At 41.9% G+C, this 4,765-nt stretch overlaps 1 pseudogene; it reads right to left on the bottom strand.

Moving 5' to 3' along the window:
* Positions 1 to 4,118: 4,118 nt before the first annotated feature.
* LOC116100427 lies at positions 4,119 to 4,695 on the bottom strand (annotated as a pseudogene).
* Between the last annotated feature and the right edge of the window lie 70 nt (positions 4,696 to 4,765).

Raw genomic sequence — 4,765 nt, 5'->3', positions numbered from 1 at the left:
ATCAAAGGCATGCGCCACCAACACCCGGCTCAGAGAGAACTTTTTAGAGAGAACTTTTTAGAGAGAACTTTTTAGAGGAGAACTTTTGTAGAAACTTTTTGGAGAACTGAAGAACTAAGATGTAAACGTTAAAATCACTTTCAACATGTCCCTTTTTCTTCCTGCAACTTCAGCTTGTGAGCTGGAAGTTAGGGCCACGCAGTTCGTGCTGAGATAGAACAAATGTTACCTTCCTTAATCCCCTGATGTTTTACTATGAGGCAGTAAACACAGAGACAGCAGTTTCTGGCCTCAAACTCAGGCATGTCCGCTACAGTAGTAAAATGACTAAGTATCTTAAGATAGGTAAATGCTTTATTATTAAACAGCAATCCTAACTATCTCACCCCCACCGACACTCCTCAGACCCTCGGCTTACCTTCAAGAGAGAACCAAGAAAAGAAGAACAGTCGAGGCTGGGCCCTGGCAGGCAGGAGTCGAGAGATGAAACAAGCATCCGCTCCAGGAACCAAGGGAGACTTGGTGGAGCCAAGAGTTCCCATCCCCATCAAGAGGACAAAGATCTTAAGATACAAATGGGATGCCTCATAGCAGAGAAAGTCACTGGTGAGAGTAGATCCGGTTTCATGTTTCAGAAGGACTAAACCATCACTGGGTCACTTGACTCCAAAAGATGGCCAATAGAGTTTTCACAGAAGATCCAGAGCTCTTTTGTGCAAGAGTCAGAAATCATATCAGTCCTCATCTGTAAAAATCTTCTTTGGGCCTTCTAGCTCATGCCTACCACGACAGGCGGCACCACCATAGCAACACCATCATTCACTGTAGGGAAGGATCAGGACACCGCCCTGCCCCTGAGACTCACAGAGATGATCTCTGGGGGCGGAAGCTGCTGCCTACAGACCCAGGAGGATTACTCTCTCTTTCACTGTAGCACCTGTAGTTTTTAATGGGTTTCTGGTCTCTCCACTCTCTCCATCAGCTGTGTATGGACTTCAGTGTAGCCTCTTTGAAACCTCTTTAACCCTTTCTTAGCCATTTTGTAGACTGTGTATTTGTATATTACTGTGTGATATGTTAATATGCAATGGAAGTCTTTCTTTTTTTCTAGTTTTTAAATGTGTTTATTGTATTTATGGGTGCGCTGTAGCTGTCTTCAGACACACCAGAAGAGGACACCAAATCCCATTACAGATGGTTGTGAGTCACCATGTGGTTGCTGGGAGTTGAACTCAGGACCTCTGGAAGAGCAATCAGTGCTCTTAACCACTGAGCCATCTCTCCAGCCCACAATGGAAGTCTTCACATTGGTAACTGAGATTGCCAGTCAGAGTGGCAGCAGTGCATGCCTTTAATCCCAGCACTCAGGTAGGTGGCAGTGGTTTTTAGATCTCTGCGAGTTCAAAGCCAGCCAGGTCTACTAAGGGAGCTTCAAGACAAACGATAATACAGACATCAATCCTATTTCAGAAAACAGAAACAAGCCAGGCATGGTGGCATACACCTTTAAACCCAGCATTTGGAAGGCAAAGGCAGGATCTCTGCGAGTTGAAGGCCAGCCTTCTCTACAAAGCCAGTCCAGTACAGCCAGACAGCCAGGGTTATTACACAGAGAAACCCTGTCTTGAAAAACAAAAGCAGGGCTGGAGAGATGGCTCAGCGGTTAAGAGCCCTGACTGCTCTTCCAGGGGTCCTGAGTTCAATTCCCAGCAACTACATGGTGGCTCACAACCATCTGTAATAGGATCCGCTGCCCTCTTCTGAAAACATCTAACAGTGTACTCATATACATAAAATAAATAAATAACTCTTTAAAAAAGAAAAACAAACAAAAACAAAAACAAACAGACAAAACCAGAAGCAAAGAAAGATTGGAATAAAAGAACTTGTTATTGTCACCAACCAGCTATCAAGCAAAACTGGGATTACTTGACAGATTGTAACCAGCAAGGCAAAGGTTATAAATTTATTGCTCATTCAATTACTGACATTGAAGAAACACACACATGTCCACCACTTTCAACATTGCACATGCCTGACCACCCGGCATCCTGTAACATACACACATGTTCACCTATGCTTCTGTGTAACAGAAATGTGACCATATAGTATTGTACAAAGTGATAGGTCCCTTCATTCCAGTTTACTTATTTATATTTAGTGGTGTGATTCATGGTTGTCAACTTGACTATATCAGGAATGAACTACAAACCAGAAACTGAGGGCACCCTGGTGAGAGATTTTCTGCTTGGTTTTGAGCTGAATCAATCTGCTTCTAGTCCAAATCTTTGAGGTGGGAAGACAAACACATTGTGTAGGATGCCGTCCCGCAGCTCCTACTTGCGTGGGGTTCCACGAACCGAGGATTTGGAGACCTGCAATGAGTGGCAGAGAAAAGAGACACGACGCCAGGAGAAGGTTCTCATCAAGGCGTAACTTTACTTAGTGAACACGGAGTATATATACTTAGATAAGCACAGGCATGCATATTACATTCAGGTGAGAACAGACATTCGGCAGGATCAAAGCTAAAACTCTAACACAAAGGATTCCAGGACAGGATAGAGAGATCAAAGGTTCACGGCTTCCTAGGGAACTGGTCTCTGGTTCCGATTCATTTACATAGGCTCCAAACCCCCAGCGAGTTGAGTCTCTGGTTTCGGTTTCAGTGGGCACAGCAGGGCTCCCACAACATTGGATCTGGATCTTTTGTTGTTGTTGTTGTTTTGTTTTTTGAGACAGGGTTTCTCTGTGTAGCCCTGGCTGTTCTGGAACTCACTCTCTCATAGACCAGGCTGGCCTCGAACTAAGAAATTCGCCTGCCTCTGCCTCCCAAGTACTGGGATTAAAGGCGTGCGCCACCACTGCCCGGCTGGATCTAGATCTTAAGGCTAAAAGACTCAGAACTTTAATTGGGATATTGAAGGGGGAAGACACACACTTTTTTTTTTTAATATAAAACTATTTATTGACCACTGTTCACCATTATTTACAATAAAGTAAGTATACAGTTAGGTGACATTCTGATACTACAAAGTTACTTTTCTGGCACATTGAACCAGAACCCAAATACTGAAAAGATTGATCCTACCAGTAAGGAATGAGTCAGAGTAAAGAAAAAGCATGCAGGTCATTGATATTAGCAAATTTTGTTCACTCACTTAGTCAGCAGGTCTTTAATTGCCAACGTCAGCTCCAACCATGATTCTATTTCCACATCAGACAGATTCCATAAATCATAACCTTTTAGTACAGATTTTATCTTTCTACAAAGGAATAGTTCACCGGAGGAAACTTTACACAGACTGGCTGACCTGCTCATTCCTCTGTAGACCACCTGGCCTCTGAAATCAGAGCTCCACTTGACTCTAGAGTGCTGGGATTAAAGGTGTGTGCCACCACATTCAGCCAAGTCTTGTTATTAAATTACACTATTACTTTGTCTAGTTCCATTTTCTGAAGGGGAAGTGGACAACATTTTGTAAATGAACCACTGTATTTACGTGATAATACAGCAATTCTCATGTGGTTGCTTTTAAAAAATTGCAGGATCTGTTTAACCTGAAAGGTTATGGTTTCAGGAAAATGTTCACAACGAGAGAATCTCACAAACTTGTATTTTCATCTTCAGTTCTTTTGAGTATTAAAAGCAAGACAAAGTTATGTAAGTGTTTTAAGCATACACCGCATACAAACAAAAAACCCCAGAATGGTCCTCCTATGTCCCCGTTAAAAGTAAGTTCTGACTGAGTAATGACTGTATAATCTCCTCAGCGTTTAAGAAAAGCTGTTCTTCAAAGCTAAGGAAATACAACACGGTATCAAATATTCTGTTGTTAAAGAAAGCAACTACAGAAAGCTCTTACCTGCTCACAGGAATCAGTGCCTTTTGATGCAGAACAAAAACCAAAAATATCCCAACTACTGTCAATACTTTCAAAACCAGCATATCAAACTTGATTTTCATTAGAATGCTATTTTTTCCACACTACTAATTCAAAACCCAAGATCCAGACTTTAGGTGTGTGTGTGTGTGTGTGTGTGTGTGTGTGTATATATATATATATATATATATATATATATATATATATATATATATATATAAATGTCAACAATTATTACGCTTCATCTTCGGGACAAGAATGCTAAGTCAGCCTCTCCTCATAGAAGGTGATGACAATCTGAGGACTCCTCATATTTGCCTCCTTTGCCAGCACCAAGTCAGCCTCATCTGAATCCTTCCATTTCATGAGAAACGAATTCTCCACTGCTGTCTGTGGCACCAATTATTCGTTCAGGATCAAGACCTCTGGCAAAGCCCCTTGGTTTGTCAGCAGCACCTCTCTTCTTCTTCGATTTGCTACCATCAGATTCACTGTCAGATAAAGATTTCCTTTTTGTATATTCTTTTTCTTTACCAGCTTTTTGATTAAGAAATGCTTCAATTAATTCTAGACAATCTAAATTTTCTTCTGGTTCCCAAGTATTATCAGCGTCTGTGAACCCGTTCCACTTCAGGAAATACTCCACCTTCCCATTCACCACGCGACAGTCCAGTACTTTTTCTACCACAAATTCTTCAGGCTCCGCCTCTTCAACTTTTTTACTCTTTCCATTTTGTTTCTTTCCCATTTTTTGCAATGTAGTTTTTATTGGAGGCCATTTTTTAAATTTAATCGGAGACTTGAAGAGCCTTCGGATGCTCGGGGTGGAGGATCCTGCAGAGTCTCTCGCCTGTGCTCTTCAGTTCAGCCACATCCGAGGG

Source organism: Mastomys coucha, unplaced genomic scaffold (genome assembly GCF_008632895.1).
Source record: "Mastomys coucha isolate ucsf_1 unplaced genomic scaffold, UCSF_Mcou_1 pScaffold21, whole genome shotgun sequence".
NCBI lineage: Eukaryota > Metazoa > Chordata > Mammalia > Rodentia > Muridae > Mastomys > Mastomys coucha.
The sequence above is the reverse complement of the archived record's forward strand: the minus strand, read 5'-3'. Positions and strand labels throughout refer to the sequence as shown.